Raw genomic sequence first — 26,513 nt, forward strand, 5'->3', positions numbered from 1 at the left:
GTTACATGGTTGACAACAGTTTGCTTCATTACAGGATAGTGGCAGAGCTTTGCTACTGCTAATATACTGGGAGGAGGGGAGGGGAATGTTATTAGTATTAGAGTCACTTTTTACATTTATAACAAAAAGAGTTCCGAGTTCCGTCTTTGTCAGCTTCCAACTTTGATACGGCAAACAATGGCGGAACTTCATATATCAAAAACTTGTTGACTTCAGTTAGCTTTGCACCCTTCCTTGCTAGGATGTTTGCCACTTAATTTTCCTCCCGATAATTATGCTGGATCGGAGGGCTCCCTAGCTGTAAGATTAGATCCCTGCAATCAGACAAAATGTTTGAATAAGATGGGTGATCAATTTGGAGGTATCGAATGATATCTGTGTTGTCTATGAAAATTTCTATTGGTGTTAGATTACGAAATGGCATTAGCTTGAGACCCTTGATTAGGGATTTTATTTCAGCTAGAAAGATGGTAGATTTGTATACATTACCCATAAATCCTACTACCCAATTTCAGTCTTTGTCTCTAACTACCCCTCCAGGACCTCCTTTTTCTATTTTCGCATCCAAAGCGCCATCCGTATTCAGCTTATATTTTCCAGTGGGCTTTCTCCAATACACGTGTGTAAGTGAGTTAGTAATGGGGGTTGTGTATTGGTTAGTTAAGTAGATAAATTCCATAGAGAAAATGTAAGATGATTTGGTGTTGAGAGAGACTTTTTTCCGGTTATGATAGTTATTGTTTCTAGTTAGCCAGATATGCGATAGATAAAAAGGAAATGCTTGATTCCAATGGAGGGATTTATTTATTTATTTATTCTATGATGGACATTTTTGAGAGATTCTAGCCAATCATTGTCATTTCCAGGCGAGATGTTATTGGTGATTTTACTAAGACCTAACTCGTCCCAATAACATTTTACATAAGGGCAATATAAGAAGATGTGCTTTATAGTTCTAGGCTTGTGGCAGTAGTAACATGATTTGTCTACATTGATACCTATTCGTTGGAGATATGAGCATGTATGTAGCCTACCGTGTTTGCATAGCCATAAGAAGAACCTAATCTTATTAGGGCATTTTAATTTCCATATCCAATGGAAAGAGTTTTGTTTGGTTTGGAGATCTTCTCCATTGTGATTAAGGAATTTGTACACTGAACTAGTTGTCAAGACATCCTTTGGGCTGGGACTCCAGTATATCTTATGTACGGAAGCAGGGTTGAATGGGATATAGGTACTCAGTATCACACTTTTTATATGATAGGGTAGTACAAAGAAAATCTTTTCTAATGACCAAGTACCTATTGGGGTAAGAATGTCTCCTGCCCTCATGTTGTGGTCCGTTTCTGTTAATGGTCCTTTAATAAGTTCCCTTAGTGTTTTATTAGTGTTGATCCATTTATCATACCATAGGGAGGTTTGGTGTCCATTTTTTATTGTCCATTTTAGACCCTTAATACATGTTTCCCAGCCTTTGTTGATGTTCCTCCATGTGGTGCTATGGCTGCTTCTTTGAGTAGTACATGATGTGTTCATTCCTTTGGAACTATATTTATTGATTAATAAAGATGCCCAAGGGGAGGTGTTATAGTTATAGGTTCTCTGGGCTAACTTAGTGAGGACAGCGTTATTTTTCTTCGCAGTTTTCTCCACTCCTAGGCCCCCATCCCCTTTGTTGTTTGCAACTGTGAACCAATCGATCAAGTGTAGCTTCTTTTTTACACTTGTCGATCCTCAGATAAAGTTTCTTTGGATTTAATCAATTTTTTTAGTAACTAAGAATGGTAGTTTAATGTATTTCATTACGTGTGTTGGCATGTTGTTTAGGCATGCCTTAGCCAGGGTAGTCCTACCTGCAATGTTAAGGAATTTTGTTTTCCAACCCTCTAATCTTTGATTCATGTTATCAATGATAAATTGATAGTCTTTTTAGGAAGGAGGTTTGGTGAAGACGGGAAAACCTAGATATTTTCCGAAAGAAGAGCTGGCTTTAATATTAAGAATTGTCGTTATGTCTCTTTTAGAGTCATTCCTTGTATTTTTTGAAAAGATCAGCTTTGATTTTGAGTAACTAATGGATTGGCCAGATTGATCACAAAAATCGTGAAGGACTTGCTTAATAGACTCACCCGGAGAATTTGTCTGCTCTACTCATAAACACTAGGTCATCGGCAAAAAACAAGTCTGGTACCCTAGGTCCTTTTTTTGATATTTTAACTGGAGTCCATCTTACAAGATTATTATTACTTGTTTGGTCACTCTCATTAGTGGAGAGAGTACCAAGGTTCCCAAGATTAGCTAACTTATTGCATAAAGCAGTTGCTACTAGTTTTTTTGATATCACAACCTTCTTATCACCTTATTGTGATTTAAGTATGTCCTGAATTGATTAATGGTTTTGTTACTGCTGCTAACTTTGTAATGGGTTGTTGAAAGCTATTATCTTTTCGATTGTATAGCTGTATTTTGAAAGGAGGTTTTTGTTACAACCCATATTTTTGTACATTTGGACATTTGGAATAATTGTAACAAGTGAAGGATAATGGTACGTTTTGGTCTTGTTTGATACATAAGTTGGTTATGGAATTTTGGAGATGGAAGTATTGAAAAAAAAAAGAGAATAAGGAAAATATATATATATATATATATATATATATATAAGTTGGAAGTTCACAAAATGTAGTTTATGAAAACATATGGGCCAAGGGATTGGGCTTGGAAAGAAATCAAAATAATAAGAGAGGCCCAACACAAGGAAAGGGCCCAAGTCTTGGAACTTAGCCCATTAATTAAGTGGCTTATATATATATATGTTGATGACTTTTAAGTCATATTTATCCATTAAGTTTTCTTTATCAACAAGAGGATTCAAGAGAGTTCTAGAGAGAAAGGAAGAGAAGAAACTTGAAGCTAGAGAAAGAATAGGTTCGGCCAAGGGAAAAAAAAGGTAAATCTCCGATTTTGCTTCGTGAATTAATTATCTAAGGTGTACCAAGATGTTATTAAGGTATTGGTAACGTAAATTTATGGTTTGTAGCAGCCCAAAAACGTTACCAAACAGCCCCAAAGTTTTAGCCGCGCTAGGAGAGCTTCCGAGGCAAGTTTTGGAGAGTTTCGGTAAAGGTAAGGTCTCTCCTTTCAAATTGGAGTTTATGATGTTGTTATGAGGTGTATTACGTGTCCTAAATATGGCTGGAAGCAGAGAAAATGTATAAGGAGGCATGATGTTGGAAACTACTAAATTAAAGTCGTAGTAGCTAAATCGGAGTCGCGTAGTGTGTTGTCGTTGTGGCGCTGCGGGTGCAGCTGGTTGGATTGTATGTTGCAGTCCTTTAAAGTGTTTTAAAAAGGGTATGGTTTCTGCTGGTTGCAGCCACATGACCCCCCGGTTGGTATGGTTAAAGATTTTACGAAATAAAGGTTAAAAACTCTATTTTGGTATCGTAGTTTTATGCTAGTTGTTTGGAGCTTGTGTTGTATAAAGTTGAGGTGATTTGATTGTATATATATACTGCTGGTTGTTGTTGTTGATATGGTTGTTGACATGGTGGCCGAGTTGAAATCTCGGGGATGGTGTATTTATAGGGGAGATGCTGCCGAAATTTCGGCAGATTGGAAATTAATTTGTTTGAAGGATTGAGACAAGTATATGGTGATGAATCTAATGAATATGTCAACTCTCTTGAATGTAGAAAGACAAGTTGGAAGAATAAGAAAAGCTAGTAAGGCGCGGTACAGGTATGTAAAGCTAACCGTTCTTTCTTTTGGCATGTCTTTGGCATAGGTATGTAAGGCTTACCCTTTTCTTTCAAGGCATGATTCCGATGTTATGGTTTGATAAGTGCTTCCATATTTTCTTTGTTTTCAAAAGCTAGGTGTCAATGGTCCCAAGGGAATGACTACTTCTTCTATAACCCGTCAATGTTTTCCAAAATGTCTATAGCTTTCCAAGACAAAGGTTTATAGTATTACAAGTTTTTATGATAGTAACGATAGATATGTTTTACAACGACATTGATGATGTCGAGGATAAGAATATGTCTATGATTGCTATGATAAGAACGGCTTCATGTATGTAAGGTTTACCCTTCTTTCTCTTGGCATATTTTGACATAAATATATAGAGCTACTCTTTCTTTTTGGCATGATTTTTATGAAACAAGTATATGGCATTTTATACAATTTCAAGAAAGTCTTATTCGTAGAGCCACTAGGATGGCCGATTTTCTTGAGTTTCCAAAGGATATTTTCTCGTGCTTAGATACGTGTATATGATTCCAAAAGTTTTATTTTGATATAATCCATGGAAATTTTCGAAAGGTACTTGACATGACTCTTATCTTGATTTTGAATCATAGCTCATTCCGATTTTTCTACGAGTCTTGAAAATTGGTCCTATGTGGATATGTATACGATTTGGCGTCTAATGAGATTGTGACCTTATTCTACGTTCTCTTAATATTATCTTTCGTTGATAGTCTCATCCTATAATAATTGTTCCTTCAAGGTGAGACAAAGCGACCGTGATTAATTCATAATATAATCGGAGGTTACCGACCTTCCGTCACTCCGATAAATACACGACTTTCATTGGGCTCTCGTGCATGCTGTCTATATGTATATGTATATGTATATAGGGGATATGGGGAGGTGTATATGTGGCGCTATAGACGCATTCCCACCTGATCAGTTGGAGTAATTTTCATCCTGAACGCGGGATGCCCGGACGCGGGACATATGTGGGCACGCCGACGTTGTTCGGTGATATGACTTCTATTTTCTATGAATATGAACAAGAAATGTTTTTTTATGATAAGACAAGCATGCATGGCATCTGGCCTAAAAGGGCACTCATATGTACAGGTTACTCTCTTAACTCACTATATGTCTATGATTCTACGATATGGTTGTTCATACCTTATGTTCTTTATTATGCTGATTTTCGTGCCTTACATACTCGGTACATTACTCGTACTGACCCCCTTTTCCTTGGGGGCTGCGTTTCATGCCACGCAGGTACACACAGACAAGTAGAAGCTATTATAGAAGATGTTCCAGCGGGGTTAGCAACTCCACTTGTTCCTGGGGTGCTGCCGAGTCAGAGTATATGCGCTATGATGTTTCATTCGAAGTTAGAGACTTTGCAGACAGAGTCGTGGGTATAGAGTGTCAGCTTTGTAAGCGGCGTCACCAGCCGATATGTTATTATGTAGTATGTCATAAGTTTATGAGATGGTAGATTTTGGATAGCAAGATTCAGAAAGCGTAGCTATGTTTTTCAATTCTTTTTGATGCAAATTTTAAAGAGATTGAGTATGTAATATGAGTTAGCGGGTTCGCTCGGCTCCGAGCACGGGGTCGGGTGCCCATCACACCCTGTTGATATCGGGGTGTGATAGAGTGGTATCAGAGCAGGTCGGTCTAAGGGATGTCTGCAAAGTCGTGTCTAGTAGAGTCCTGTTTATGGATGTGAAGCCGGCCACATTTATAAGCAGGAGGCTGCGGGGCATCTAGGAATTGTCGACCTTCTTTCCGTCCTACTTCGTGCGATAGAGCCAAGTCATAGGAGAAGATATTCCCTATATGAGCCTTTTCCGCGACTAAAGGAGGTGAGTGACGATATGGCGAGTTATGGAGGTGAGTTTGGATATATCTGCGTTGCTACCTGAAACTGAAAATACTGGATGGCTGGAATGTGTCATATAGTTGTATGTTCTGTGAAGTACTGTTGATATTTTCTACGCACAGATTTTGAATAGTAGGCGTGGTGAGGAGATCTTGCCATAGTGGGTACGCCTAACAGGAATAAGTGTGGGAAGGAAATACTGTAAATAAATAATAAGTGAGATGCGTTGTTTCAAAGAGGTTATGGAGATGAAAATGGGATCACTACCCTCGGGAATCTGGGAGTCAAGAACGAAAGATAGTCATGCGCAAAAGCGAAAGGGGAAGATTGAGAATCAAAAAGGGCAAAACAATAATTGTAAAAGAAGGACGTGTTACGAAAGTATCTCGGAACCTGTAAGACCTTGATTCGCTCCCGATGATGTGATAAAGGTCATATGAGGAAGTGGACGCGATTATATCGGCATTAATGCACCCAATTCCATCAAAGTTACGAGGTTAAGCGTGCTTGGACAAGAGTAGTACTATGATGGGTGACCCCCTGGGAAGTATGCAAGAATTCTATATATCCAGACGTAAGAGACAAATGAGAGGTTAGAGTAACCTAAAGAAAAACTAGAGTTTATGGAATGGCTGGAAACCTTAAGAGGCCGCGTAAGACGAGGTAGACTAGGCTGGTGAAGAGATAGAAAGTGCATCACAACTCTGGAATAAGGATATGCTTGAACAGCGTTTGGAAGTATTTTGTGGGCTAGTCGATGGTAAATATATGCATGTACATATGCATGTGAAGGATGTCTCACGTATGATTGTATCGATGGACATGTGAGTTCCAGCAACTGGTGTCACGGTAAGAAAGGCATTAATCATATAAGGATACCAAAGATCGAGCGACAGCAAGAATAAAGGGTACAATTGTTGCAACGTACGCTGCTATTATTTGACTATAGGTTAAGATTGAAAATTTTGGTGGATCAATATTTGGGAAATAAAGAGAGTAGGTGAAACTCCCGAGAAAAATCACCGACAATGCGCGATACCATATTATATTAAGCCAAAAAGGGATCACAATCCTCTCAAGTACCAAAAAAAGGAAACCCATAACGTGGGATGAGGACTCGTGTAAGACCTAGGAGTTCGAGTATAAGGAGAATGGAGTGAGGGACAAGGAATGGGCATGAAAAAAAAAGGACAACAATAAGAGGAACCCTTCCGAAGTATTAAGACATCCCATAAAGTCGGTTTAACATTCGAGGACGAATGTTCTAAAGGGGGGGAGAATGTTACAACCCATATTTTTGTACATTTGGACATTTGGAATAATTGTAACAAGTGAAGGATAATGGTACGTTTTGGTCTTGTTTGATACATAAGTTGGTTATGGAATTTTGGAGATGGAAGTATTGAAAAAAAAAAGAGAATAAGGAAAATATATATATATATATATATATATATATATATATATATAAGTTGGAAGTTCACAAAATGTAGTTTATGAAAACATATGGGCCAAGGGATTGGGCTTGGAAAGAAATCAAAATAATAAGAGAGGCCCAACACAAGGAAAGGGCCCAAGTCTTGGAACTTAGCCCATTAATTAAGTGGCTTATATATATATATGTTGATGACTTTTAAGTCATATTTATCCATTAAGTTTTCTTTATCAACAAGAGGATTCAAGAGAGTTCTAGAGAGAAAGGAAGAGAAGAAACTTGAAGCTAGAGAAAGAATAGGTTCGGCCAAGGGAAAAAAAAGGTAAATCTCCGATTTTGCTTCGTGAATTAATTATCTAAGGTGTACCAAGATGTTATTAAGGTATTGGTAACGTAAATTTATGGTTTGTAGCAGCCCAAAAACGTTACCAAACAGCCCCAAAGTTTTAGCCGCGCTAGGAGAGCTTCCGAGGCAAGTTTTGGAGAGTTTCGGTAAAGGTAAGGTCTCTCCTTTCAAATTGGAGTTTATGATGTTGTTATGAGGTATATTACGTGTCCTAAATATGGCTGGAAGCAGAGAAAATGTATAAGGAGGCATGATGTTGGAAACTACTAAATTAAAGTCGTAGTAGCTAAATCGGAGTCGCGTAGTGTGTTGTCGTTGTGGCGCTGCGGGTGCAGCTGGTTGGATTGTATGTTGCAGGCCTTTAAAGTGTTTTAAAAAGGGTGTGGTTTCTGCTGGTTGCAGCCACATGACCCCCCGGTTGGTATGGTTAAAGATTTTACGAAATAAAGGTTAAAAACTCTATTTTGGTATCGTAGTTTTATGCTAGTTGTTTGGAGCTTGTGTTGTGTAAAGTTGAGGTGATTTGATTGTATATATATACTGCTGGTTGTTGTTGTTGATATGGTTGTTGACATGGTGGCCGAGTTGAAATCTCGGGGATGGTGTATTTATAGGGGAGATGCTGCCGAAATTTCGGCAGATTGGAAATTAATTTGTTTGAAGGATTGAGACAAGTATATGGTGATGAATCTAATGAATATGTCAACTCTCTTGAATGTAGAAAGACAAGTTGGAAGAATAAGAAAAGCTAGTAAGGCGCGGTACAGGTATGTAAAGCTAACCGTTCTTTCTTTTGGCATGTCTTTGGCATAGGTATGTAAGGCTTACCCTTTTCTTTCAAGGCATGATTCCGATGTTATGGTTTGATAAGTGCTTCCATATTTTCTTTGTTTTCAAAAGCTAGGTGTCAATGGTCCCAAGGGAATGACTACTTCTTCTATAACCCATCAATGTTTTCCAAAATGTCTATAGCTTTCCAAGACAAAGGTTTATAGTATTACAAGCTTTTATGATAGTAACGATAGATATGTTTTACAACGACATTGATGATGTCGAGGATAAGAATATGTCTATGATGGCTATGATAAGAACGGCTTCATGTATGTAAGGTTTACCCTTCTTTCTCTTGGCATATTTTGACATAAATATATAGAGCTACTCTTTCTTTTTGGCATGATTTTTATGAAACAAGTATATGGCATTTTATACAATTTCAAGAAAGTCTTATTCGTAGAGCCACTAGGATGGCCGATTTTCTTGAGTTTCCAAAGGATATTTTCTCGTGCTTAGATACGTGTATATGATTCCAAAAGTTTTATTTTGATATAATCCATGGAAATTTTCGAAAGGTACTTGACATGACTCTTATCTTGATTTTGAATCATAGCTCATTCCGATTTTTCTACGAGTCTTGAAAATTGGTCCTATGTGGATATGTATACGATTTGGCGTCTTATGAGATTGTGACCTTATTCTACGTTCTCTTAATATTATCTTTCGTTGATAGTCTCATCCTATAATAATTGTTCCTTCAAGGTGAGACAAAGCGACCGTGATTAATTCATAATATAATCGGAGGTTACCGACCTTCCGTCACTCCGATAAATACACGACTTTCATTGGGCTCTCGTGCATGCTGTCTATATGTATATGTATATGTATATAGGGGATATGGGGAGGTGTATATGTGGCGCTATAGACGCATTCCCACCTGATCAGTTGGAGTAATTTTCATCCTGAACGCGGGATGCCCGGATGCGGGACATATGTGGGCACGCCGACGTTGTTCGGTGATATGACTTCTATTTTCTATGAATATGAACAAGAAATGTTTTTTTATGATAAGACAAGCATGCATGGCATCTGGCCTATAAGGGCACTCATATGTACAGGTTACTCTCTTAACTCACTATATGTCTATGATTCTACGATATGGTTGTTCATACCTTATGTTCTTTATTATGCTGATTTTCATGCCTTACATACTCGGTACATTACTCGTACTGACCCCCTTTTCCTTGGGGGCTGCGTTTCATGCCACGCAGGTACACACAGACAAGTAGAAGCTATTATAGAAGATGTTCCAGCGGGGTTAGCAACTCCACTTGTTCCTGGGGTGCTGCCGAGTCAGAGTATATGCGCTATGATGTTTCATTCGAAGTTAGAGACTTTGCAGACAGAGTCGTGGGTATAGAGTGTCAGCTTTGTAAGCGGCGTCACCAGCCGATATGTTATTATGTAGTATGTTATAAGTTTATGAGATGGTAGATTTTGGATAGCAAGATTCAGAAAGCGTAGCTATGTTTTTCAATTCTTTTTGATGCAAATTTTAAAGAGATTGAGTATGTAATATGAGTTAGCGGGTTCGCTCGGCTCCGAGCACGGGGTCGGGTGCCCATCACACCCTGTTGATATCGGGGTGTGACAGTTTTCTCGGCAAATCTCTATATTATTGTCTTGATTCTGCATCTCCAAATTTTTTACAGATACAAGTGATACAAAAATAAATAATTATGAGTGAGATTAAAGTGAATGAATACAAGTAATATAAGAGCGAATGAATACAAGTAAAATAAGAACTGTATAGTGATATAAGAGCGAAGGAATACAAGTGAAATAAGAGCGAATAAATACAAGTCCTTGTATTTTAAGTTGTTTGTATCCTTGTATACACCCAAACTATTTTCATCAATTAAGTGAACACATACAACCTATCGTAATTGCATCCATCAAGATTGCATGTATTGATACAATCATTAGAGCAAATGAATACAAGTAATGCAAACTGGTAATAAGTGATATAGTATGAGCGAATGAATATAAGTGAAATTAGAAGGAATGAATACAATCTTTTATATTTTTTGTTATTTGTATCTTCGTAGACATGCAGATTGTATTCATCAGTAAAATATATATTCGTCGATACAGTCTAAATGCATATATGAATACAATGAATAGTCACACAATACCTCAAAATAACTTTTTTTTGCCTAATATATATCTCAAACAGTTGTTATGAATAGTAAATACCCAAACTATAGTTATAGATTATTAAGAAGTCTAAAACTATAGTCATTCAAATTTCACTATCTAAGCAAATATAGTTATTACATCTACTAATATACATAGCCATATATAGTTTACATAGAATTTTATAACAAATCTCTCTCTTTCTTGACCGCAGTTCTCCTCCCCCTCTCACTTTGATCAACTCTCCTCTCGCATTCCCTCTCTTCCCCATTTCTCTCTCTCTCTCCCTCTCTATAATTTTTTATGTACTCCAACTGAAAAATTGGACTCTTCTTCGAGGTATTGGTAGGTTTTCACTAGATTCCGAGTTGGATTTTGAATCTCTTGATTAGCGTTTCTTTTTTACTTTAACAGTTATTGCTTTGAATGTTGAAGCTTTGGTTTGGTGGTAACCCTTTATCTTGGAGAGTAATATTGTGATATGCAGGAGAGTGGGAAGCTTTGAGGAGATGTATATGCATATTTGTGTGTCAATATATCTGGGAAAATGGTATTGAAAAGAGGGTTGAAAACTTGAAATGGAAAACGAGTGGACAACTCTAAGGAGATACACAAGTGTATATGTGGATCTATGTAAATGTATCTATATATCCATTTAGTTGAAGATTGCGAGAGAGTACACATCTGAGACACAACTTTTATCAGGTTGGATTTGAGATATCAGGTTGTCTCTATCCTACAACATTTATCAGGTTGTAGCTTAGATACCGCTTGTATCTAGCATCTCTTCAGTCTCTTGCTAACCTCTCTTCTCTCTATCTCTCTCAGTCCCGATAGTCTCTCTCCTCTCTGAAACTATTGTTATGAATTGTAATTAGGTAAACTATAATTACTATTCATAATTATGGTCCAACCTATAGCTCTTTATAAAAATTCTTCATTTTCAAGTTTTTGGTTTTCCACCCGATGTATGAATTCCGCATTGGTGCCCCGACTAAATTTATATCGCGCACTGCAGTACTTATTTGGGTGGTTTTCCACCCGATGTATGAATTCCGCATTGGTGCCCCGACTAAATTTATATCGCGCACTGCAGTACTTATTTGGGGTTGACGCTCCTAACAGGATTATTTCCAAACTCAGGACTCGAACCCAAAAATTCGGATCGCGCACTGCAGGACTCAATTTTAATCAATTTTTAATCCATACTGCTTTTAACCTATGTTTCATCAACCATGACAAGAAATGACCTTTCTTTGATTGCTCCACAAATTTTCACCAGTGAAAATAATTTTCATAGTGGAGACGAAGTTTTATGTTGAATCTTATGATTTGTGGGGAAGTTGTAATGAAAGAATCACCTTTACAACCATTTCGTGAAAAATTAAATTTTACCAAAATCAAAACTCTTTCAGAAGAGAAAATCAAAATTGTAATCCAAAAAACAGTTGAAAATTTTATCTTGTCTAAATCATTGAAAGTGGAACAACGAAAGAAGCTTGGGACAAACTCGAAAAAGAGTATCAAGGAAGTAAACTAGGTAGCCAAATTCAGATTTTGAATCTCACAAGAAGGTGAGACCATCACTAAGTATTCTGACAGGATCTCTTTAATAGTGTAATGACCTATCCCCGTCATTATGGATAGACCAATGGGGAAGGATTTTGAACCTGAAAGCTTCGGTTAGTAACTTCAGAATAATTTAGCCTAGGCCAGACTTGGACAAACTCTGAGTCATGTGAGGTCTAGGGTGATTATGTGAATGATGGGGGATCGAATCTCTAATTTGAGTGGGTAAACTGATAGCCAAGACAATACGGAGCATTTACGGCTTCGCAGAATCACATTCGGGCGAGTAAAACTCCCTGAAATGGACTTGAATGAACTTTGATCTTATTGAGTATTGGATTGGGTTAGAAGGGTTAACTTATTTTATATATATTTGTGTGTGTGTACACGCGCACGCGCTTATTGTGTCGAGTTTACTTGTCTATAATCCTCTTACTAGCTAACAGCGTGATCCTACCAGTGCATTGTTGATTTTGTGTACTGATACTACACTTGCTCTGTCTTTGTTGAGTATAGGGCATATTCATCTGGCTGCGGAGAGACCTCCCTTAGAGGAGTAGTTATCTTGTTCGAGTCCAAGGGTGAAATACTTTGTCATGCTTCCGTGGACTCTCTCATCTATTCTAGTCCTTCTTTTGTGGCTTAGATGTTCAGACATTTTGTTAACTCTTAATGATTTCTTTTGGGAATTGCATTTCCCTTTCTAGAATTATTTACTTTTAGAGTTTTGGTACGATGACTTTCAGTTCCTAGGTTGTTTTTACTATCACATGTTCGGGGTTGATAACTAGATGATTTCTGAGTTAATGGGAACTCAGTAGTTATTTCTTGATTTAAACCTGCTTGCGCATCTTTGAACTTTTGTATACATTGTGATTTTGTTAGTTAGGCTGAAATAATAGTTGTCCCACTAGAGGGTTAATGTGGGTGCTAGTCATGATAGGTCAGAGTCGTGATAAAGTTGGTTTCAGAGCCTAGTTTTGTTGATCTCATCGTACCGAAATGATGTAGTAGATTCTTGCGGAACTGTACGGAGACGTCTATACTTTTCTTCTAGAGGCTACGGGATTTTAGGAAATTTTTTTATTATCTTCTTTCCTTCATGCTATAACTTGTTTCCAATTGGTATATGGTGATTCAAATTGGTATCTAACCTCCTTCACTCTCTTGCCCGCAGATGGTTAATACATGATATAATAGTATACGGCCCATAAGTCTAGTGGATCCAGAGGAAGAGCCTACTGTTCGAGGGAGAGGTCAAGGTAGAGGCATGAGAGGGAGATGAGGCAGGGGCAGAGGGAGAACAACACCTGCTGGAGTGGAGGTTCCGATTAAGGAGGTGCTAGTAGGTGAGACCCCTCATTCTCCCTAGTAGAAGTTAGGGGGAGAGTAGAGGTTGAAGAAGAAAAGGAGAATATTGAACATGAGGAGGATACCCAGACTGAAGATGCTGGTATTCCCCATTTGGACCCTCTTGTCACAATAGATTATGGCTTTCTTGAGTGGGTTGGATGGCACTAGAGTCATTCCCACCATGCCCGTAGCAAACTCATGTTGCTTATCCTATTGCTACTGCAACTCAGCTATCAGATGAGGTGGTAGGAACTGATGCCTTCTTCAGACTACTCATAGGTCGAGAATGAAGATGCTTATGACTTTATCCTTAATTTCGACGAGAGGCTGCACAATTGGGTATAGTGCATCAGCATGAAGTGGAGTTTATGAAATTTCAGTTGCAAGGTGAGTTAACAATAGTGGAGGGCTTATGTAGAATGTCATTTGCCAGTGTTTTCCCCACTCACTTAGGTTCAGTTTTATGCCCTGTTTCTTGAAAAGTATGTGCCACGTACTGTAAGGGATAGAAAGAAGGATGAGTTTATGGAACTGGAATAAGAAGGATTATCAGTGGTTGCTTATGAAGACATATTTCATGCGTTGTCCAGGTATGCTACTCAGCTGGTCACCACAAAGAAGGGGAAGATCAGGTTGTTTGTGATGGGGTTGAACCCCGAGTTGCAGGTACTGTCCGTCTATATGACTTCGTCGGGCAGAAGTTTCAACGAAGTCACAGACTTTGTGAAAAAAGGTGGAAGGTGTAAGAAGAGATGGTCAGGCCAAAGCTTTGGTTAAGAAGGCCAAGAGTCTAGGTAATTTCTATAGATCCTATTTTAGAGGGTTAGGCAGGCCGGTAATTTCAGCCCGACTGATTCAGTCAGCACTGCCCGCTTTTACTTGGCAGTTTTTAAGTACTCTACAGTAGCATCCAGCCCATGAGGGTTAAGGTACATTATTCCTGGGTAGCAGACCGTCTTTTGATCATGGCTATTTTAATTATGAAGAGCCGGGACAAATACGGAGGGAGTGTCCTCACCCCCGTGGAATGGTTTCAGTGCCCCAGTAGGCCAGAGCTGTAATACCAGCAGCTGGGGGTAGTAATGGTAGAGAACGTCCATAAGGTGGGTGAGGAGGAATCCAAGAGGTCATGAGGGACGACGTAATGGTAGTGCAGGTGGAGGAGTAGCCCGTCAGGATAACCGAGCTCAGTTTTATGCATTTCCAAACAAGACCGAGGCAGAGACCTCTGACTAAGTAATCACAGGTACTATTCTTATCTATGACAGGATGGTTACTATTTTGTTTGATTCGGGTTCTATTTATTCTTATGAGTTTGTGAAATATGTCTTGGGATTTGATGCACTATTTGATATGCTAGATGCCCATGTTCATATTTTTACCCCTATTGGAGAGTCAGTCATAGTCACTCATGTATATAGTGCTTTCTCTGTGATGTTTATGGGACACCATACTTACGTTGACGTAGTGATTTTAGACATGAAAGATTTTGATGTGATCTTAGGCATGACTTGGTTGACCCCTATTTTATTGTACTTAATTGCAATGCAAAACCTGTGGCTTTGGAGATCTTAGGGAGGAAAAGGTTAGAGTGGAAAGGGGTGTACAAGCCTAAGTTAGCTAAGGTCATATCTTTTCTCCAGGCTAGAAAAATTGTGGGACAGGGTTTCTTGGCCTGTTTGACCCATATTTGAAATCTATATGTAAAGTCTCCTTCTATTGAGTCTATTCTGGTAGTGTGTAAATTTTCTAAAGTATTCCCTTCAGACTTGTCTAGTATGCCTCCTGACCAAGATATAGATTTTTGCATTGACTTAGATCCGGGTACTCATCCAATTTCTATTTCTCCCTACTGTATGGCTCTGGCAGAGTTGAGAGATCTTAAGGCTCATATCCAAGAGCTTCTTGATAAGGGATTTATTCGTCCCAATGCTTCCCCTTGGGGTGCTCCCGTGTTGTTTGTTAAGAAAAAAATGGTAGTATAAGAATGTGCATTGACTACCAACAACTGAATAAGGTGACCATCAGAAATAAATACCCTTTGCCTCATATTGATGACCTTTTTTATCAGTTGCTAGGTGCATCGGTCTTCTTAAAGATTGATCTCAGGTATGGCTACCATCAATTAAAAATTAGGTCGAAGGACGTGCCCAAGACTACTTTTAGAACCGGTATGGATATTATGAATTTTTGGTAATGTCCTTTGGGCTAACCAATGCACCTGCAACCTTCATGAGTTTAATGAATGGGGTGTTCAAGCCTTTCCTGGATTCATTTGTGATAGCGTTTATAGATGATATATTGATTTATTCAAAGAGTGAACAGGAATATGCAGGCCATCTTCGAATTATCTTAGGTGTTTTGGGAAAACAAAAGTTGTATGCAAAATCATAAGTATGAATTCTGGCTACCTTCAGTTACCTTTTTAGGCTACGTTGTTTCAAAAAAAGGGGTAATGGTAGACCCACAAAAGATTGAGGCAGTTAATAACTCAGCTCGTCCTCGTTTCGTGACCAAGGTTAGAAGTTTTGTAGGACTAGCCAGTTATTATCGTCGGTTCATGAAAAAAATTGCTTCTATTGCTGCCCACTTGATCAGGCTGACTAAAAATGAGGGCTATTCGAGTGGACTGACAAGTGTGAAGATAGCTTCTAAAAGCTCAAGACTCTTCTGATCACAACACCAATTTTGACCATGTCGATCGAAGGTAAAGACTTCATTATTTATTATGATGCTTCACATTCAGGTTTGGGTGTTATGTTGATGTAAGATAAGAATATTGGAGCATCTGTTTCATGACAGTTGAAAGTGTATGAGAGGAACTACCCAACTCATGACTTGGAATTGGCAGCGGTAGTGTTCGCACTAAAAATCTGGAGGCATTATCTGTATAGTGTTAAATGTGAGGTATTTACTGATCACCGCAACTTACAACATGTGTTCACCTAGAAGAACTTGAATTTTAGACAGCGAAGGTGGATGGAGTAACTGAAGCACTATGATGTCACCATCCAGTATTATTTAGGTAAGGCTAATGTGGTAGCGGACGTGTTGAGCCAAAATCGGTTAGCATGGGCAGTCTAGCCTCTTTGGAAGCCCTTAGGCGGCCCCTGGCTAGAGAAATTCAAGACTTGGAGACTAGGTTCATGATTGGGGCATCTCATAATTTGGGCCAGTAACGCGGAATCGCATTTAGGAGAGTGAAACTCCCGGAATTGGACTTAGCATGAATAGTGTATTTTAATACGTGTGTGGAAGGGGTTGTGTTGCGAAATGGGGGCTTGGAGCTCAAAATTTGAGCTCACTATTTTCGCATATCCCGCCAGAGCGGAATTTCTAACGCTAGAGAGAGGCCTCCAGAGCGGGATAGGTCCCGCCAGAGCAGGACAGTCGCGACTTAAGTTAGAAAAAACCCCAAAAATGATATTTTTCTGCAAAAATAGTTTCTAGAATAACAGGAGGTGACCTAGGGGAATTTTCATCAATTTCTAATGAATTTCCACGCTTAAGGTAAGGATTTTACTTTCTCAACTCATTCTTTGATTCCTAGAACCTAGAAACTATGGTTAGTAATCTTTGAGAGAGGGCTTGAACTGAAACAAATGGTGGGTAATAACCCTAGGGTGGGATTAGGATCATGAATTTTGGCCTAGGAGTGAAATATGTTATAAACAATGTGGATTAGGCTATTTTATTGATCCTTGTGTATATGCGACTTATTTTTAGACCAAGAGCTAGCAGAAAAAAACTGAAAAGGAAAAGCTCTTGCATCTTAGAGTGGTTGAAGTTTAAATTCGAAGTAGGTGATGATTTTTCTTCCTGTGTGTGTTTCATATACTTCTTAAATTACTTCATGATATGCATATGTGAATATGAATAGAGAAACATGCTAGATTATATGTAAAATGATCATTGTCTGGCCTATTTTGTGATGAACCTGTTCTTGGTGTTATAATGATGATTAATGAATAAAATTGTGGATCTTGGTATATTTGGATCGGGTGTCACGCTTTGACACATAAATTGGATCGGGCGTCACATTCCAACACACATTTGGATCGAGTGTCACATTTCGATACAAACCTTCAACTGGTCTCACGTTCCGACATAACTAGAGTGTTTATAGGTCCCACGAAAGGACCTTTATGTGAAATTGCATGATATGGACTTGGATGAACTATGATCTAGTTAAGTATTCGATTGGGTTAGAATGATTAATCTATTTTATATATATATTGTGTCAAGTTTACTTGTCTAAGATCTCCTTATTGGTTAACCACGTGATCCTACCAGTACACTACTGATTTTGTGTACTAATACTGCACTTGCTTTGTCTTTATTGATTACAGGCATATTCAGCCGGCTGCGGAGAGACCTCGCCTAGAAGAGTAGTTATCTTGTTTGAGTCCAAGGATGAGCTACTCTGTCATGCTGCCGTGGACTCTCTCATCTATTATAATCCTTCTTTCGGGGCTTAGATGTTCAGACATTTTGTTAACTCTTAATGATTTCTTTTGGAAATTACATTTCCCTTTCTAGACTTGTTTACTTTTAGAGTTTTGGTACGATGACTTTCAGTTCCTAGGGTATTTTTACTTTCACATGTTTGGGGTTAATAACTAGATGGTTTTTGAGTTTATGGGAGCTCAGTAGTTATTTCTTGATTTAAATATGCTTTCGCATCTTTAAACTTTTGTATAGATTGTGATTTTGTTAGTTAGGCTGAAATAATGGTTCTCCCACTGGAGGGTTAATGTGAGTGTCAGTCACGGTAGGTTGGAGTCGTGACAAATAGTTAATAGAATCAGATTTTTGGCGAGGATTTTAAAATAACATAATAATGAAAAAAACTCTAATTACTATTTCAGAGAGATTTGAGTCAAAAATTTCATCCCTAAAAGAATAAAAATCTCTTACGATCTCTCTAGCTGAATTAATAACTGTTCTTCAAGCACAAGAACAAAAAAGAGTTTTTAGACAAAATAAAATTGCTAAAAGTATTTTTTTTACATAAAACATCAAAAAGAAAAAGTAATTATCCTATTTGTAAATACTGCAAAAAGAAAACACAGTTAAAAATGTGTGAATATTACAAACAAACAGGTCAGGTTATAAAAATGTGCAAGTTCAAAGATCAAAAGAACGCACAAGCACTACTAATGAAAGAACAACGTGAGGAGAATCAACTTTACTATATTACACCAACCTACCCAAAAAAAAGAATCGGATATTACATTTGTTACTAATAGAATATTCAGTATTTTTAATTTTAATAAGAGTCTAATACCTTAAGTGTAGGAGGAATCTACAAGCAGGTGAAGGAATTCTACTAGTAGACTTCTTCGGAAGGTGGGAAAATTCAATTTATTCGTCCTTAGAAGATCTTTCAGTATAACGATTTATGTTATTAGTGTAGAGGTCCATCTCATGCCACAAAATATTTTTTTAACTTTGTTGCAAGGTTTGAAATAAAATAATCAGAAATATAAATTTGGTAGTTGGCAAATCTCAACAACCAAAATATCATTGTTTTTGTCAAAATAAATATCATCAATAAACCTACCAAAATTTGAAATATTTGTTTCTTCATGATGTCGCCGATGACATCATAGGGATAAATTTTTTCTATAAATAAAGTACTCTTGATAAGTTGTTAAACACGCCAAGATAGAGAGAAAAAAATATTAGAGAGCAAAGTGAGGTATACCATAGATTATAAGAAAATAATTTGTGAAGAAAACTAGAGTGTGAGCGATATTTGAGTAAGGTGGAAAACCAAAAGAGTGTTATTCCTTTGGAGTGTGTTGTGGTCAGTTTGAGTATTGTACTTGTGACTACCCAGTGTAAAATTTCGTAATATAGTGATATCAGTTGCTCTTCTTGGCCCGTGGTTTTTTTCTTATTTAAAAGGTTTTCTATGCAAATTCTTGGTGTCATTATTTTCTCATTTTATTTCTATTATTTTGACCATATATATTTTCGTGTTAATCCATATTTTCCCAACAAACTAATATGAAAGCAATGTTTTATCTGAGTATGCTCTGTGGTTGCAGCACAGTCTGAACTTTCACGTCAGAAAAGATTTCATTTGGTTTGCAATAGCGATATATTTTTGGTAAAAATAATTGAAGCCAATAATAGTAGAATGATTACTTTGAATGGTGTTAATTATGCCATTTGGAAGGAAAAAATGGAAGATCTGCTTTATCTCAAAAAAATTTATCAACCAATCTTTACCATTGTAAAGCTTGATAATAAAATAGATGAAGAGTGGAATCTGTTGCAAAGACAGGTTTTTGAATTTATTAGGCAATGGATTGATGATAATATATTGAACCATATTTCTGGGAGACATATGCTCGTACCTTATAGGAGCATCTTGAAAGCTTGTATGCTCGAAAGACTAGGATCAATAAAATGTTCTTAATAAAGCGGTTGTTAAGTTTAAAATATCATGATGATTCTTCAATGACAGATCACCTGAATAATTTTCAGAGAATCATGAACCAATTATTTGTTATGAGCATTAAATTTGACGAAGAAATTCAAGACTTATTTCTACTTGGTTCCATATCAGACTTTTGGGAAATATTTCGAACTTTATTGTAAAATTCTTTTCCGAATGGTGTGATTTTATTTAGAACTTCATTCTCAAATTCTTCTACGGATGGTGTGATCTCTATGAATTTCACCAAGAGCAGCGTCTTGAACGAAGAGATGAGAAGAAAATCTCAAAGTTCTTCGTTAGATGTCCTAGTGACTGGCCCTAGAGGGAGAAACAAGAGTCGTGGTTCTCAGAATAGAGAACATAACAAGAGAAAATACAGAGGCAGACTTAAGGATATTGAATGATATCATTATGGCATGAAAGGGCACACAAAGAAGTTTTGCCGAAAGTTGAAGAGGAAAAACAAAGACAAAGAAAAAAATAAAGAAGATGGCAATGAAAATTGCCTAGCCACTGTATTCACCAAAGATCTTGTTACAGTCCTTGATGTGGATTTGATAAATATTGTTTGTGGCAAGTCAAGCTGGGTGTTAGTACAATTTGTTTTGAAACTAGTGTTGGAACTAAACTGGTTTTGAACAATGTAAAACATGCACCTGATATTCATCAATTTCTATTGGTATTTTAGATTATGAAGGATATGTTAGTACCAATGGCGGTGAAAATGGAAACTCATTAAGGGTTCCTTGGTTGCGGCTCGTGATAACAAACGTCGTGGTCTATATTGGACTACAACTTCTACTTGGATAATATGGTGAATGCAGTTTAGAGTTATAACTCTTCAACATTATGGTACATGAGGCTTAGCCACATCAATGAGAAAGGACTTAATGTTCTAGCCAAGAAGAAATTATTGTCTGATTTCAAAAGTGTGAGCACTTCTTGGCTAGAAAATAAAATAAAGTTTTTTTTAAGTCTAACCCTCCTTCAAGAAAGTCAGAGTTTCTTGAGTTGGTGCACTCTGATTTATGTGATCCAATGAATACAAGGATATTGGGTGGTGCACTATACTCTTTCACCTTTATTGATGATTGCTCAAGAAAGCTTTGGATATATGTCTTGAAGACTAAAGACAAGTATTAGGTGTCTTTAAGCAGTTTCATGCTTCAGTTGAAAGAGAAACTGGAAGAAAACTTAAATGTATTTGTACTGATAATGGTAGTTAATATTATGGACCATTTGATGAAAAATGCAAGCATCAAGGTTTTAGACCCCAGAAGTCTCCTCTTAAGACTCCTCAACAAGGATGAACGAGACCTTGATGGAAAGAGTTAGATGTTTGCTTTCTGAAACAAACTTGCCGAACTCCTTTTGGGGTGAGGCTTTATTGACCGCTGCACATATTATTAACTTATCTCCTGCAGTCGCTTTACAAAGTGATGTTCCAAATAGAGTTTGGTATAGAAAGGATATTTCCTATGACCATTTGAGAATTTGGTTGCAAAGCTTTTGTATATGTGCCGAAAAATGATAGGTCAAAGTTAGATGCCAAGATAAGGCAATATATTTTTATTATATATGGCCTTGATAAATTTGGCTATAGGCTATATGATCTAATTGAGAAGAAGCTTATGAGAAGCCGCGATATCGTCTTCATGGGAAATCAAACCATTGAAGATATTGACAAGCGGAGAAGCTAAATTCTTCAAGTTTTGATGTCATAGTCCATCTTGATCAATTTCCTCATACAAGTGTGTATGACATTGGTAGGCTTGATAATCATGGTGATTCTTAGAATCAAGTCCCAATAATAACAATGATATTGTTATTGATGATGCTCTTGCTCATAAAGTTGTGGAAGAATCAAATATTCTTCTTAGAAGGTCCACAAGATAACATATTCTTTCTTCTCTCTATTCACCTAATAAGTATGTGTTACTCACTGACGGGGGTGAACCTGAGTGTTAGAAGGAGGCCATAGAATATGAGCATAAGGATCAATGGATTGAAGCCATGCAAGATGGGATGAAATCTTTGCATGAGAACCACACTTATGAATTAGTGAAATTGACTAAGGGCATGAGAGATTTGAAGAATAAGTGGGTGTTCAAAGTTAAAGTTGAAGAACACAGCTTGAAGCCCAGGTACAAAGCTAGATTGGTTGTTAAAGGATTAAGTTAAAGAAAGGGTATCAACTTTGACAAAATATTTTCTCCTGTAGTGAAAATGTCCTCCATTCATACAGTTTTTGGTTTGGCTGCTAGTTTTAATTTAGAGATTGAGCAGATGGATGTGAAGACAGTTTTTCTTCACGGTGACCTAGAAGATGAGATTTATATGGAATAACCTGAGGGCTTTAAAGTAAATCGTAAAGAAAATTTTGTGTGCAAACTCAAAAAGAATCTCTATGGGCTAAAACAAGCTCCTAGATAGTGGTACAAGAAATTTGAATTTGTTATGGGGAAGCAAGGCTACAAGAAGACTTCCTCAGGACACTGTGTGTTTGTACAAAAATATTTTGACAATTTTATCATCTTCTTACTATATGTGGATGATATGTTAATTGTGGACAAGAATATTTCCAAGATTGACTAGTTAAAGAAATAGTTGTGTAAGTGCTTTTCCATGAAAGACTTGGGTCATGCCAAGTAAATTTTGGGCATGAGGATTACTCATTTCAGAGATGAAAGGAGGATTTATCCATCACAAGAGAAATACATTGAACGTGTACTGAAGCGCTTTAACTTGAAAAATGCTAAGTTTGTTAGCAAATCTCTTGCTGGTCATATGAAGTTGAGCAATAAAATATGTCCTACACCTAAAGAGGAAAAAGAAAGCATGACCAAAATTTCATATTCCTCCGTCGTAGGGAAGTCTAATGTATGCAATGGTATGCACTAGATTTGATATTGATCACGCAGTTGGTATTGTCAGTAGATTTCTCGACAATTCTGAAAAACAACATTGGGAAGCTGTAAAGTGGATACTCAAGTATCTGAGAGGAAGCTCAGATAAATATTGTGTTTTAGAGGATCAAATCCAATATTGAAGGGATATACAGATGCTGATGTGGCAGGTGATCTTGATAACAGAAAATTCACTACCGGATATTTATCTACTTTTTCAGGAGGAGCTATATCATGGCAGTCAAAGTTGCAGAAGTGTGTTGTACTCTCTACAACTGAAGCTGAGTATATTGCATCTACTGAAGCAAGCACAAAGATGATATGGCTCAAGCAATTTCTTCAAGAGATTGGCTTGCATCAGAGGAGTATGTCCTCTATTGTGACAGTCAAAGTGCAATAGACTTGAGTAAGAACTCTATGTACCATGAAAGGATTTAACACATAGAAGTGAGATATCAGTGGGATAGAAGATGAATCTATGCAGGTTGAAAAGATCTTTACAAATGAGAATCTTGCAGATATGCTGACCAAAATAGTAACAAGAGACAGCACAGGTTAAATGATATTACCCTTAGTTTCCTATAACAAGGCAGAGAAACAAATTGACTGCACATATGAACCAGGTCCTTCCCTTAACAGGTATGCACTCATCCTTATGTTCTTTACTACTCCGGCACCTCTTAAATGCATGATTCACATATCTAACTGAACCTAGTCCCCTTACCTGTACTCTCTATTTCAAATAAGCGGGAAATTCATATTTCTTCTCTAAATTTTAAATAACCAACATACAGATCTCAGGATCTTAATGTCACTTCACCCTCTAATACTTGTCAGACTACTATCAGTTCCCATCAAATCACCCTGTAGATCCCATCAGTATTAGTTCCCATCACTCTCAAACTGCCCTACCTACAAATCTCTCATCTCCAGCACACCCTAACTACATCCATGGCAGTTCCAACTTCTCCATCAATCATCCACCCAGAACTGACACTTTCACACACCATACCTTCCCTTATTTCAACCCTCATAGATTACACCAATGATGAGTACCCCACATCATTTGAGGGGGAATCGCCAAAAACATTTGCTCAGGGGGAAGATCAACCAAAATCACCGACTCACACATCGCTGTTTTTTCCTGCTTAAGCTCCTTTATCTCTTTCTCTACTACACACCACCAAGGAACCCTCTTCCTCGTCACCTTCACTGCCTCCCTCTGCAAACCCTAATCCCTCATCCAACCCTTCCACTACTCAACCCTTTACCCCTTCACTATTTCCACCAACCCCTAAAAACCCTAATTTTTCATCCATCCCTCTTTCTCCCATTACAACCTCTAATGTGTCCCCTACACATCCTACAACACCAAATTCTCCACCATCTTCAACTCATCTTCGTTGGTCTAAACCCAAGAGATCCAGGAAACATATTTTGGTTAAAAGAGTTAGGCCCCGCACTTTGTTTACTCATAGCCAAAGGAAGGCTGATGTGGAGACAGTCGCTAAATCCAGTAAAAAACGGCCACAAACTTGGGGTAAGTATCCCTTACATCCCACATCCCCTTCTGTTGACCTTGACTCCAGCTCTGGTGACCTTCTTGAGGTTGTACGCCATGAACCCACCACTTCCAGTATCAGGCCTAGTAAAAATCTAGAAAATTTTCTTGCTATAAGAAAGGAGTTGTATTTTGGGTCTAAATTTGTTCTTTGGGGAAGGAGTATTGATTTGGAGATTAGGGAGTTTCCTATGGTTCAATGGTTGATTAGGCATTTAAACTTCCGGGGTTAGGGACATCTCTTTGTGGATAATCCTTTAGCTATTCATGAGTCTAAAGTGGTTGAGTTTTATACCAATTTGGTGGTCTTTGAGGATAATGTGGTTATTTCTAAGGTTCATGGAGTTGATATTGTCTTTGATTCACTTCGACTTGGAGAAATTTTTCAAATTCCTACTGTTGGGTTAACTGAATAAGTTTGGACTAAGGATGAAAGTTGTATGCTCACATCCAAGTTCATACAAGAAAGGGTGACTGATCAGCCTAGGAAAGTGATGTTGGGTGAAATGACATCATTCCACGAGCTTCTATTTGAATTAGTGTACAAGGTGATGTTCCTTGTGGGGAGAGAAGGCATGAAGCCATATTTAGGGACATAGGGTTGGCCAATGCTCTTGATCTGGATAATCGCATAAACTGGCCTGTTATTATGATTTCTCACATGGAAAAGGTGGTTGATCCTAAATCTGGTCCTCACTAGTTAGCCTATGGGAATTTGCTCACTCTTGTATTTTAGGCCTTCAATGTGCCTCTAGGTTAAGGTCGTAGGGCCACGATGAAGGACATGATTGATAGAACCACTCTTACTGAGTGTGATTGCCTGCCAGTTGCCACTCCTGCTCTTGAACCTGGTCCAAGGGTGGCTGGTCTAATTGCCAAGCTGATGGCCTCTCTCAATGCTGCTCAAGACTAGAACAATGCTTTGCAAGCTGAGGTGAACACTCTGAGGGCTGACCTTGGTGGTGCACAAAGGGAAGTGGTTTTCTCTAAAGGACGAACTGATTAGGCAGTAATAGGAAAACAATGCTCGTATGGACAAGCTGTTTCTCCTTATTGCTACCTCTCCTTCCTCATATACTCCCCCCTCCTAGCCTTCGTAGCCTGTTTGTTCTACCTTTGTTAGGTTGGAAAAGCTATATTTTTGTCCGTTTTTCTCTATACAGACTATGTTGGTGTCCTTCTAGGCTTAAATATTATGCTATCTTGCTATGTGTTATGGCTCTGTTGCTTTATGTTCTTTTTTGATATCTGCCATTATTTGGTTGGCTAATATCATCATATCGTTAGAATTTTATATTTTCTCACATAGGTGCTCATGTTACCATTTATGGCTCTGATTCAGTATATTCACATTATTATTTTTATGCCTTTCTCACTTATTCTTCTTTTTGAATGTCAAAAAGGGAAAGTTGGTTTTTTTACTTAACATATGTGCAGGTGCAAAAGGTACAAGGTTTGTCACTATCAAAAAGGGAGAATTTGTTGACACCATTCAAGAAGGTTTTGATAATGACAAATGAGAATCAGATTATGGGAACCTAGTTCACTCGCTGGATGGTGAGGTAGGCAGATGCGGGAAAAACTAAAAAAATCCTTGTATAAGTCAAAAAATGCAAAAATAAGGAAAGACGGCACAATTAAGACTCCTATAAGAAAAAGCAATAAAAAGTTGTACTTTCCTTGTAGGACTCAACTAGGCCTTCAAAAACCAATGTTATAAAAGAAAAAGGCCGCACAAAGAAGGGCTTGGCTTTTTGCAATCTGATATCGAGAGTTTTTGTCAAGCAAAAGGCAAAGCAGCAGTTCAAGAGCAAAACAGTAAAGAAATAAGAATTAGAGTTAGGTTTTCTTTCTGAAAGTTAATTCATGTGTTTGAACTCTACTTAAAAATATTATTGAGTTATAATTTTCTAAGGTAGAAAGTGAGGCTTGTAACAAGAAGTGGGTTTGACTTTTTGGAGAGTTTAAGTTGTGATTATAGTTAATTGTTAGAGTTAAGAGTTTGAGTTAGTTCGTTGACTATTGAGTTGTAATTTAAACTGCTCTTTGAAAGTTAGTGAGTTTAGTAGAAATCCTACGAAGTGTAGGTTGTGGTTTTTCATCCCTTGAGCAAAGATTCCACAATAAATTCTGTGTCTTGTTCTTACTGTTTACATTCGTGTCACTAGTTCAAGAATCTGGTTCTTGAAATAGTTAGGTGGTATAGGTTTCTTCAATATATATGAGCTACCAAAAAGTATAAAAAAAATTAAATTATGTAAAATTGAACAAAAATGTCACTACTAAAAAAGGTAAAAAAAAT

The 26,513-nt window shown here is 37.6% G+C and overlaps 2 long non-coding RNA genes across 2 annotated transcripts; both read left to right on the plus strand.

Moving 5' to 3' along the window:
* The first annotated feature begins 2,851 nt into the window (after positions 1-2,851).
* Positions 2,852-3,741, plus strand: LOC129896961 (uncharacterized). The gene is made up of 3 exons (XR_008768088.1): positions 2,852-2,947; positions 3,041-3,123; positions 3,693-3,741. It is a non-coding gene; the product is annotated as an uncharacterized LOC129896961 (long non-coding RNA).
* A 3,543-nt stretch (positions 3,742-7,284) lies between these two features.
* LOC129896935 (uncharacterized) lies at positions 7,285-8,174 on the plus strand. Its single transcript, XR_008768085.1, has 3 exons — positions 7,285-7,380; positions 7,474-7,556; positions 8,126-8,174. It is a non-coding gene; the product is annotated as an uncharacterized LOC129896935 (long non-coding RNA).
* Positions 8,175-26,513: the final 18,339 nt, after the last annotated feature.

This window comes from Solanum dulcamara, chromosome 7, assembly GCF_947179165.1.
Source record: "Solanum dulcamara chromosome 7, daSolDulc1.2, whole genome shotgun sequence".
In the NCBI taxonomy this organism is placed as follows: domain Eukaryota; kingdom Viridiplantae; phylum Streptophyta; class Magnoliopsida; order Solanales; family Solanaceae; genus Solanum; species Solanum dulcamara.